The sequence below is a fragment of the Molothrus ater genome, chromosome 8, assembly GCF_012460135.2.
Source record: "Molothrus ater isolate BHLD 08-10-18 breed brown headed cowbird chromosome 8, BPBGC_Mater_1.1, whole genome shotgun sequence".
NCBI classification, from domain to species: domain Eukaryota; kingdom Metazoa; phylum Chordata; class Aves; order Passeriformes; family Icteridae; genus Molothrus; species Molothrus ater.
Window position 1 is genome coordinate 18,780,708 of NC_050485.2, and position 12,171 is coordinate 18,792,878.

A 12,171-nucleotide genomic window follows, 5' to 3' on the forward strand; every position below is an offset into this window, starting at 1 on the left:
CAACCTTCAGGTGTCACCTCAGAGGTGCAAAGGAAAGGTTCATATCATCCTGGTTTGGACAATGCATCCTTTAGTACTAGGATGGTAAATAGCTGAAAGAAGAAGCCAGCATTAAATGAACACTAAATGAAGTTTTGGGTTTGTATCCAGCTGCTGTTCAGAGGAGCAATCTTACTTCCAAGTTATTAGTAGCAGCATGGTTTAACAATAATAATAATTAAAAAAGACATCTGGATGAAATCAGAAGAGGGGAGCAGAACCACATGTGCAGAGGGAACCCAGGCAAGTCCCAGACTCACTCACATATTTCGCTACAGAAAAGCCAGAGTATTTCATTGAGGGAGGAGGAAGCCAGACAAAATGCACTTGAAACCTGGAGCTCTGCTACTTTTAAACTAAACATTTCTGCTTATCTCTTTACCCCTGCAAAGATAGCTTTTGCTGAATATCCAAACGTTAATGGAACAAGCCTTCAGGGAAGACAGCCAAGCTAAGTATCCCTGCCCAGAACTGGCTTTCTCCTTGATTGCTCCCTTTCTTCATTTGTCCAATATTCCTCAGCCTGTTTCATTCTCTTTATTATGTACAAAGATCATCCTGACATCCTCCTAATTCATCTTGATTTGTACAACAGGCTCCCCCAGCCCTAGATGCCTCCAAAAGCATATGGTTTGCAGTGATTATGGAGAGCAGATAACAATTGCTTCTTACATACAAATCCCAGTCTGGATGGTCCTTGGCAGGGAGAGGGAGTTGCCTGCATTGCTCTGCCCTTGAAGAGTGAGGATGAGCTGACTGGGACACCACGAGCTTTCTCAGTCGTGCATGAGCCAGGACATCCTTGGGCACAAGGGTGGCACAGGTAGCACCATTCTGCACTGTCCTCCCTCCACTTCCCAACCAAGCCCAGTAGACACCAGCAAGACCAAGCTCTATTGCTATTTGAGAAGGCAAAACCAGCCAAGGTAAGCAGCCAAATGCATCGTACAAGATCAGTTGAGGGAGGTGCCTTATTTGTACTTGCACAAGAAGAGGACTTAGGGCAGGAGTTCCCAGCTCTGCCATCTTTGACATGCCTGTTTTCAGGAGTCCCTAAATACAAACCCTCATGGTCCAGAACAAAGGGCACTGAGTCCACAGATAGCAAAGCCACCAGGGACTATTCTGTTCCTTACAACACACTCAGAGGACTTTCTTCAGCAACTCCTATCTCTAGGCAAACAAAAAATCAACGTGGGAGGATGTAGCTTTCAGAAAAGATATCCTCTCTCAGAAGTACTGGAGAGATGATTGCTCCCCAAAGTTGATCACCACATCAGAGGAAAGCTTCAGACTGGCCCCAGTGCAGACCCATGAGTGAAAATTAGGATTTATGGTGCAGCAGACAGGAGGTAATTACAGTCTGTCTCAATAGTTACCTGGGGACTAACGACCTTGCATAGATGAAATGGTGAGACTATTAGAACTGATTTTCTGAAAATACTCAAGCAGTCCTCTGACAGCTGGACAGACAGGGATGTTACTGGAATTGCTGGTCAGAGCAGCAGCTGTCAGCACACTGCCAGGGAAATATGCTGCAGGAATGGAGTCCGCTGCACATGTTGCCTGCAGGGCCTCCTGGAGAAACTTTGCTTGCAGTGAGCAATTTGTAAGTTTCCTTGTTCCTTGAGAACAAGGAAATCCCTTTTCCTTTAGTTAATGTTAACTACTTCCCACTTCCCCACCATTTTTGTGAACACCATTATAATTGCTGTATAGATGCACAACCCGGGAAGAGGCGCTATTAGTATGGAATCAAGAGAAAGAAGAGAATTGATATGAGGAGGCTGCACCAGAAGAAATCTGGTGACATATAGAAGGGGAAATTTGAAGGAACTAGATTTTTTCTGGGGCAAATCCTCTCTATGACCTTTCAGTGGACAAGAGAAACAAAGCCTACCAAGTTACAGATCTAGATGGAGTTCTTATCACAGAACACAGTCCCCAAGTCTCTTCTCTTACAGTAGGGGAATGCCTTTGCAGTAACTTCTTCTCAAGTAAAGAATAAGTCTTTTCCCTAAATAGAAATAATATGGAAAACTGATTCATTTTGGGCCTGAAAAGTCAATACATTGCTATTATAAATGGAACTAGAAAAGGAAGGAGAGCTCTGTGAGGAAATAGCATTAAGATTTCAGTACTCATACATTTTTTACAAGATGTCTTTAGTGTACAACTGCAACACAGCTAAAAAAAGCCAACTATTTTAATAATTCAAAAATGAAAGGACACCACAACCAGAAGCTGCATAAGTGGGTTGTGAAAAAACCCATAGTTCCCCCCACCTTTATAAATTTCAACCAATTTCCTAGTCCCCTCTGAATGAACATCTCTGTCCTAACTTTCTGAATACCAGCCAAAAGAACTCAGTTTTAGACTCTGCAAAGGATCACAAATTGAAAGAGGCTGCCACTCCTTTGAAAGGCAGGATCAGAATGAAAAATGGCCTTGGTAATTGGACAGATAGTCCCAACCAACATGAAATTTGGTAAGTTCAAGTACAAAGTATTACCATCAAAAGGAAAAATCAAGTGCAAAAACAGAGGGGAGAATGATGGGCTATTCACTGACTGAACAGACAACTGCACAGTACAGAATGGTCAAGTCATAAACTCAGTGAGTCAATGGTGTGATGCCGTTGCAAACAAGACAAATTTCCTTCTAAGATGTATTATCAGAACTGTTATGTGTATATAACACAAGAGCAATGATATCACTCTTCTGGAATACTGTATTCATTTTGGGGCACCACAGTTAAAGGGAGATGTAGAGAACTGGAAGAAGTCCAAAGGACAGTAATAGGAAGGATCAAGGTATTTGGAAATATGGCCCAGGAAGGATAGATGAAAGAAGTACATTTGTTTAGTCTAGAAAAGAGAAGACTAGGAGAGATGTAATAGCAATCTTCTCACATTTAAAAGGTCAAGAAGATTATGATCAATTGCTCTCCAGGTTCCCTAAGAGGAAGAGAAGAAAAACCAGTTTTTCTCCAAGCAAGGCAGATTTAAAGGGGTTATTAAGAATGCTCTCTGACTATCAGCATAGTTAAATATTGGAGAGGTTTTTATAAGAAGTCAGGCAAACAACCATAAACATTTTGTAGAAGTAATCCTCCTGCCTAAATGCAGAATGATGAAGGAGATCTCTGCAGGCCTGTTCCAGCACTAAAAGATTATAATGAATCTATGATTTTTGATATTAACTTTAGCCTTTAGGAAAAACTCTACACCTGTGGCTTCTTCAGCTTTAGGGAGTTAAAGTTAACAAGTGATAAAATTCCATCCTTTGTTTCTGAGTACACTTCAGATTTGTATGTGTTTAGTAGATGAAAACTGATAAATACATAATATACACACAAAGGAATATGAATGCACACTTTCCTCTGGGTCCATAGGAGACCAGAGTTTGGCCCTGAATACCAAGCTTCTCAGAGCCATAGGACTCCCAAAGCCACATACAGAGCAAAAGACTTTCTGCAGTACTTTATTATTGAGTTACATTTATATTTCTGTAGCCTGTTTTTTAGTTTGGTAATAAGGTCCTTTGCTAAATTTCTGGATTCAGTTCTGCTCGGGAAGAATGAGCTGAGAGGAATTTGAGTGTCTTCAAATGTTCAGACACCCCCTGTCTCTGGAGCATTCCAGCCAATTAACTATCCCTAGATATCCAGGTTTCTTGTCCAGCCTTGGAGATACTCCAAAGCACTTGACAAAGTTTGTTAGTCTCCACTCACTCCTGCAATCTGCTTTTATATATTTATTCTGTCACCATAAGAACACTGCATCCTTTGGGGAAAAAAGCAATTTCTTTGGGGAAGAAATAAATTCACTAGTGAAACTTAATTTAGAGGTGTTACCAATAGTGTGGGAGACAGTGAAATCACAAGTGGATTTAGAGAGATTTTAAAACACACTCTGAAGCACACTCCTAGGACCCAGACTGGGGAAAAGCAAGCAAGATGCTGTAAAACTGGGAAAATATAGCACCTGCAGTTACTAGAGAAAAACCACCACCTTTTTACTCCATACCAGGTGACAATCAGACAGTTTAGTGCCCTTTCCTGAGGGATTCGACCCTGCACAGCCCAACAAGCCATTTGGATAACTGGGCATCTCAGGCATTCCTGAAACAGAAGATGCTGGTTTGTTCCTCCACCCTGCCATGTCCTGTGGGCCTGGCACCACTGCTAAACTCATCCTCACTCCCAGCCTTTGGGGGGAGAAACAGAAGCACATTTGCTGCATCTCTCTAATCCAAGGGGGGCTCAAACCCCTGCAAGAAGTAACAAGTACAGCACCCCTCTGCTGCAGCTGTGGTAGGGAGAGGTGCCCTTGACTGCAAATTCTGTCTCTACCCCCAGGCCCTGGTGATCAATTCCCAATTTTGTTCAACTGCTTCATGCATGCAGCAGGATCTGCCTGACCCTTGCCTTTGCTTTGTTCTTGCACTGATTGCTCCAGCAGCCTTTTCCAATCCCCCTGCCAAGGGCCTTTCCTTCCTAGTGCTGCCTGGCCTCTCCTCACGATCCAAACTTGGCATGTTGCAGACACCAAAATCAAACATATTAGCAGGGAATTGGAAAGCTGTCATGATCCCTCCTGGTTCTCCTTCACTGCACACTAGTGTTTGTGGGTGGGACCAAAACACTGCTCCTCACTGAAGGAAGAGACTGAGCAAGACAATTGCAGGGAGCCAACTTGATTTGCACTTGCACCCAGACCAAGAAATAAATGAGATCATTATGAGCAAATTGCAAACAGATCAGGGGCTGAGTGTGGACTCTAATCATACCAGGAGCCCAATGCTGCTCAGAGGGAGCATGGCTCTAGGGCAGTTTAGAGAGGTTTGTCATGATGATAGATGTTGTCCTCAGATATTTATCCTGTACTCCTAAGCTGCTCAGCAAATGCACAGGAAGGCTGATCTGCAGCATCCATAAAGCTCTGTCACAGCCCAGGGCACACACCACCACCAGAGGGGTCCTGTGCCTCCAGGAGGGAAGAGCAGCCAGCCAGCCCATCCAAAGCCCCGGGGATTTTCCATTTCCATGCTATTTGCATGCTGCAGACAGATGTCACCTGGTGTTTCTTGTGTTTCAAAGATGTGGGTTAAAGTCAGGGCTGGTTTAACAAAGGAGTTTGCTGGTGTTTATCAAGGACAAGCAATTCAAAGACACACATATTTAAATAGCTACCTCAAAATCTTGGGATAGATAATGCCTGGGGGCATGATATTTTTGAATGGAGGGTTGGATTCCTCTACCTGCCACAGGGGCTCTTTGATGACAGGGAATTCAGCAGGGGCCCATCCAGCTCTCTCACCAGGGCTGTTCATAAATACCCTCCCCTTTTCTACACACAGTTCTCCTCCTCCTTCAGCGCAGGTAGTTGTTCAAGTATTGTTTGGCAAACACATAGCTAAGTAAAATAAACTGAAGTTTTTTTTTCTGGCAGAAAATAATGTTTTCTGCAACAATATTAATAATTGTTGATATAATGCTATAAGTATACATTTCCCCAATTGTCCTAAAATTCAAAATTGTAGGAAAATACACCAAAGATTTAGCTTTTTTTTCTCCTTGGGAAAATGCTTTTTCCATGATACACATAGGCCTGCCCCTGGCAGGTATTGGCTTCACATAATGAGAGGAGTCAAAACAGCAGTTCAGGGGAACTCGACTGTTCCATCCCCATGAGAGGGTGAGTGTAGCTCTGCTGGGGTTACAACAGGCAGTGTATGAGATGTCCAAGACTTTTCAGTACTGCAGGCATCTCACACTTTATTGCCTGCCTGCCCCAGCATACTCCCAGACCCTGGTGCATGGACAGCCCCCATCCCTCCCCAGCCTGAACCTTGGTGCAGAGCACACAATCTGTTTCCATTCACAGCCAAGGCTTGCTGAGCTGCCAAGCTGTCCACTTCCTTGCCAGATCCATACATTCTCATCCCAAGGAGAAGCGGAAGCTGAAGATTACAATTCCCACAAAACAAAATCCCTGTATTATATTCGTGTTGAGGGCTGCTGCAAACCATTGTGCCTGAGGGAAGGCAGGCTCTGCCCTGCTCCAGGCTGGGTGTGGGGCTGGTCTGCAGATGATGGGAGCCACAGCCCCTCAGCATCTCACCCCAGTTGCTCTTGGGGACCTCACATGGCAAACACAGCAGAGCCTGTGCACCAGCCCTGTGCTAGCACAGCCCCTTGACTGGAAGGTGGGGCATGAAGCAGAGTTTCTGTGGCCTTGCTGCATCAGAAGATATTTTAATGCCTGCAGGAGTAACTCTGCCCTGGCTTACACAGTTCATCACATCCCAGCTTGATCAACTGCACATCTCCACAGCCTGCAGCATCACTGAGCTGTGAGAAGGGATTACTGCACAGAGTAGGATACTTAATGCAAGTTAACTGATGTACCCAAGGGCGTACAAACAAATAGTGACAGTCAGGGGAAATGGCAGAAGTCCTCAATTCTGACATTAGGCATCTCACTCTAAAGAAGATGGGTGCCTAACTCCTTTGGACAGCTCTGGAAACCCAGATTTCATCTGCAAGAGGGGCAGCTGGTTAGGGGAGGGGGAAAAGGCTGATGTCAAGCAGGCAGCTCCGAATGTCAGGTGTTCTGGATTCAGTTCCCAACAGTTTGTTTTTTCTTGCCCTGTATGTACTCAAGCACTCTTTAATTTAGCTTGAGTGACGATTCCTGTCTCAAGGGTGCTTGGTGAGCAGCCAGCAGCAGCCCAGTAATAAAACACCTTCCCACTGCTGATAAGAGAGTGTAAGGCATTTGCACTGTGAAGCACCCAGCCTGGAGAAAGAATGCAGGTAGCCTGTGATGCATCAAGCCCAGCTTCTTCACTCCTTCCTCCCCCAAAATGGCCTGAGCAACAAAGCAGCAAAATCCTCCCTTGCTGATCTTGTTTGACAGCTGTTTTTTATAGTTTTGGCTGGAACAGCACACAGTCATGACCTATGCTTGCAACACTGCCTATGGACCATCTTTACTCAGCCAGATGGGAAACCACTTGCCACGGGGGACACCTCTCCAACTAGGGTCTGGTAGGCTTACTCAGGAATCAACTCACACCAAAAAGCAGGTTATTTTCCCTGACATGGTTTTCAGGGTGAGATTCAGTCTCTGTCCAAAGGCAAAAGCCATATGGCCACAGCACAGCACAGCCTGGAGCTCCTCTGGCTCTGGGCACCACAATGACTCTGAGGGCACCAGGACAGAGCCAGGGCACCCCTCGCCCCACACCAAGTGATGGATGATGGCTGAAGGGTACAAGGGACACTCAGTCAGGCCCCATGGTTTGTAAAACAAAATGCTACAACAGTAGGTTTTATACTTTTTATGTGTAAACTCCTGCAAAGAGAAACTGAAAAGGACCTAACTCTAACACCAAAGCATCCTTGACACTGCAACATAGTCTTTCCTGAGCCACTGAATTTCTCACCAAGCCATGTACAAGGAAACTGCTTCAAGGCCAAAGAGAGAGGGACTTTTCTCTCCCAAGCATGTTTCTGTTGAGGCTGCAAATTAACTCTGGGCAAGGCCCAGCACAGCACCATGGCCTCAGGCAGGTACCTCCAGCAGCCAAGTCAGTTTTCACAAGCTGGTCAGACACAGAACTATGAGCCCCAGTGACTGGCTGCATGCACCACTTTATGGCAGAATACAGGAGGACAGAGCCTTTATAGGGCTTCTCTGTGCATTTCCCAAAGTAATTGCATTCACCCTAAAGCTGCATCTGGGAGGCAATCCTAAATTTCACCTCTGAAGTGGCTTTCAGTAAGCACACATTTAGGCACCTGCTTTTTGGCCATGAAAGTACTTACCTGGTAGCTGTATTGTTATATATCCAGGAGAGTGCTTGCCATGAACACAAGAGTTTAAGGGATGCAAAATTCAGGCTGATCTTTCAAGAGAAGCTGCAGAAAATAGACCACTTACTGCCCCAGCCTTGTCAGCAAGCAAAGCTGCTCTTTAGGGATGAGAGGAGGAGCACTCACTCATTACCCTGGAATATCTGACAGTTATGCAGGACAGATATATTGACCAGAAGGGAGCTGCTCTCCTCCCTTTTAAAAATATTTACACATTTTACTTTTTTCTCCTTTTTCCTAAACATACAATTGAAATTGCAGGGATTATATGGAAATTTGGACATGAAAACAACATTATCCAGAGTTAACTCTGGAACATTTACATCACTGTTCCCTTCACATATGCCTCTCCTTCAGAGTCCAGAGCAAGCAGTAGACTCCAAAGGGAGCTCATCCCACAAGTAGTAGGATCAACTCACAAATCATTGCCTCTGGATCCAGCATCCTCCAACACAAAGCCACGTCTGATATTCCAGGAGCACAATCAGACCACAGTGACATTTCCAGCCAAGCAGAGATGAAGTAACAGGCTTGGTCTGGTCCTGTTTGGCTTTTTTTAACTGCCAATAAAAAAAAAAAAAGCAGAGTAGTCATAGGCCTGCTGATAATTTGGGATGTTTCAATTTGTGAAACAAGCTCCACATTTCTCTCATGACTAGCCATGGAATAACAAACAGGCTGATCTAGTTTCACTGCTGCTTGGATTGTCAGTTTGATTTGTTCTCAGATGTTATAGGTTACATACTGCTTTACAGAGACATTCAGCAAAGCAGAAACACAGAGAGGTCCATGAGGTAACAACACAGTCTCACAAGGATTTCAGTCTCATGGTAGTTACAAGCTTTTCCTGAAGCTGCAGCACAGTGAGTTTCTCCTGAGCCTTCTCCCTCCTTTTCATTTTTCTTTCTCTCTCTCCCTCTTTCTTTTTTTTTTTTTTTTTTCTTCTTTAGTAGGGAGTATGTTTATAATTCCTAATGAATTCAACTCCCTGAAGTTTTGCCCCTTGCTCAAAACATTAACAAGGTCTTGCCCCTCTCTTCAGGCACTTATTTTCACAAAACATATTGGAACACAATTACCTTTGAGAACTGTGCTTTCCTGGTAAATTTGGATGAAATTAGTTGCCACAATAAGAACACCAGATGGATGAGATTGAAAGGCACTCATACATGCACAAATGGATTATTTGTAATTTGCTTCCATATGAAACCAAAGTAAAAAAAAAAAACCAAAACCAAACACAATACAGAGAAGAGTAAAAGTTACTGAAAATAAAGATGAGAATAGAAACAAATCACAGCCAGCATAAGCATCCATTTATTCACCATTCAGTGAATAAGACACTGTGCTTTTTCTCTGTGGCTCAGCTGTCTGTGGTGGGATGTTCTAGTCTTTGCAGAACAGACTCAGCTTTACTTCATTGTTTGACATTATTTTTATTGCTAACCTGGATGGCCCTGGAAAGAAAAGGATTTAAATTACAAAAATTTTTTAAAAAATGGTTTGCAGGCTCAACTAGCTTTATGAACCCATAAAACAGTTTGCAAGGTTCATAAAACCTCAAAAGCCAGAAAATCTCCACCCTGATTTCCTTCATCCTTCAGCCCCAGTCTCACTCCACTCATTGCAGGATGTTATAAGCTCCCTCCTCTAATGGATTGTAACTTTTACACTCGGAGCTGATCACATTGCCTTCACTCTTTCTTGGCATCTCCCTGCTGGACTGCAGCCTGCATTTGAGCAGGATCCCCCAGGTAATGAACCTGACCCTCCTGCTGCTGGTCAACTGTGAATGAGAGCTGGTGGGGTTACTTGGCTTTGCTCTGATGCCAAGCAATTATTTGTGCAACAACATAGAAGTCCCTAATGTAATATTCTCTATTTTTCTTTTCCATTCTGCTGAAAGAAGAGAAATCCTATTCAGCTCCTGGGCAAGGGGAGTGCATCCTCTTTGCAGCATCCCCAACCAGGTACCAAGTGATTTGGGGAGAGCAGGAAATAATTATATTTTAATCCAATCAGCAAGCCTAAAGTAGCCTCCACCTCCTAAGGGCCACATTTTATGTTCTAGTAAAGCCCTGAAAAAAGAATATTTTTCAGAGGGAAATAATTTACACTGAAATGCAGCCTGTGAGATTATTCCCTGAGCCCTGAGTTCCTGGCAGACCTTGTGACCCAGGTCCATGTGTTCCATAGCCTGTGTGGCCAGTAGTTATCAGTTCAGGCTGCTGCCAAACCCTAAGCAGGCAGTTTCAAGCCTCTTACAGGAAATACAGTGGAGTCTGCAGTGAAAATGCCCTGGGCGTTTTTTCTGCCTGATACCACTACAGAGGCAGACATCTACAGGCTGTACAGAGCAGAGGTTCTGGACACACAGTAATTAAATGAAGCCTCCATTGCATTTTCAGAGGCCCATGCTCACAGCCCTCTCAATGCACTTCTAAAAGGGATTTTCTGATGCTATCTAAGGTTTGCTTTATCCTTGAGATAAACCTGCATGGTGCCAGTACAGGGAGATACCAGATGGTGTCTGTGGAAAGGACCCACCTGCAGATGGGGTACGTGAAAGCTCAGCAGGAGGCAAGGGCATCACCACTTGATCCTTGGGCAATCCTTGGGCCATCAAAACAAGCACAGTCACTACAGCCTCACAGGTCCAGAACAGCTTCCCCACAGTGTTCTGCAGTGAAAAAAAAAGGCAGGGTGCATTTCCATCCTTACTCCTTTGACAGCACACCAAGTTTGACACTGTCTGTGGCAAAGGCTGAAAACTGTCTCAGGAGCCTTGTCCACACCATCAGTGTTTGCTGCAGCAGGGGACGGGGACACTTGGCTACCTTTGAGCAATGTTCATGCATGTGAGTAAGAGAAATACTAGAAACAGAGCCCCCCAGCCCTGCTTCTCCTCATGGGACAATTTGGAGAGGCAGGGAAATTCAAACACTCACACCTCAATGACAGCCCTGTGACATTCCAGGAGCTGCAGATGAAGCCTATAAGGCAGTTCTAAGGGAGAACAACCAGGAAAGAGGCTTACTCACCGATGAGAAAGTCCAGCCCAGACTGAGAACACCAAAGGAAAAATAATGAAAAGGAGAATAAAATACTTCACAACTAACACCAGTAAAAATGAAACAGTGACCTGCCTCCCTTGAACACGGGCAGAACTGCAAACTGCCTCTAACTATCTGAACAAAATAAAATCAACCCCATGTTACTTTTATTAAAGTAAGAAAGATGCACACATTGGTCTGAAGCAGGCACCAGCAAAAGAACTTTAGCTCAAACATCAAAATGTTGGCAAAGGTATCAGCAGCTCAGAAATGGCTGTTAGAGCTGGAGCTGTGCTTCAGTTTATAGGCAGTGCTGCTGGCCCCCACTGCCACCCATAGCATGGCACAACCTTTGCCAGCCTGCCCAGGGGCAACCAAAACACCTCAGGGGCAATAAAAACACCTCAGGGGCAACCAAAACACCTCAAGGGCAATAAAAACACCTCAGGGGCAATCACTGCTTGCCTGGGACAGCAGCAGACGGAGCTCACCCTGTGACCACCACACACAGAGCAGGTACTCACTGGGGGCAACAGCAGCCAAGGCACAGAGCTTGAACCTCTCCCCACAGTAAAAGGCCACAAAGACCTTCTTTTAAAGAAATCTTTTCTTAAGTGCCATGCAGCTATTGCTAAGAACATTATGGATATGCTTAATATATCAACTATTTAACAGTAAACACTTACTAATCAGTCTTGATGACCAGAAGCATAGCTTTAATTTGGATTTAGTTGCAGTATTAGTCATTTACAGAACATACATGTAGTATTAATGGTGGTGTTTCCTTTTCCCATATAGCATATTCAGTCAAAATACAAACACATGCTTCTAAAGTCTCCGAAGAAGATCCAGGATCCTTCATGCACAGCAGCTCCCATTGTACAAGAATCCCTGAGCTGTTTGCAGCATGGTCCTAATCACAATGACTGCCAGCAGTCACAGACCTTTATCCAAATAGGGAATTTTAACTCACCGAAACAAATGAGTCACTTATGGGAAGGGAACCCCCCATTTTGCAACCACCGCATCTAAATAGGCAGACAGACTCTTTCTGCAAACTGATATGGGTAAGTGGCTGCAATTTTCCTAAGCTGCCTTTAAAACATGGGCTTTATTTTCAGTTCAGCCAGAAATGACCTCGTGTGACTCCAGTTCCAGCCTCTCCTCCCCAGGCTGCCAGTTCTTGCTCGGTGTTGG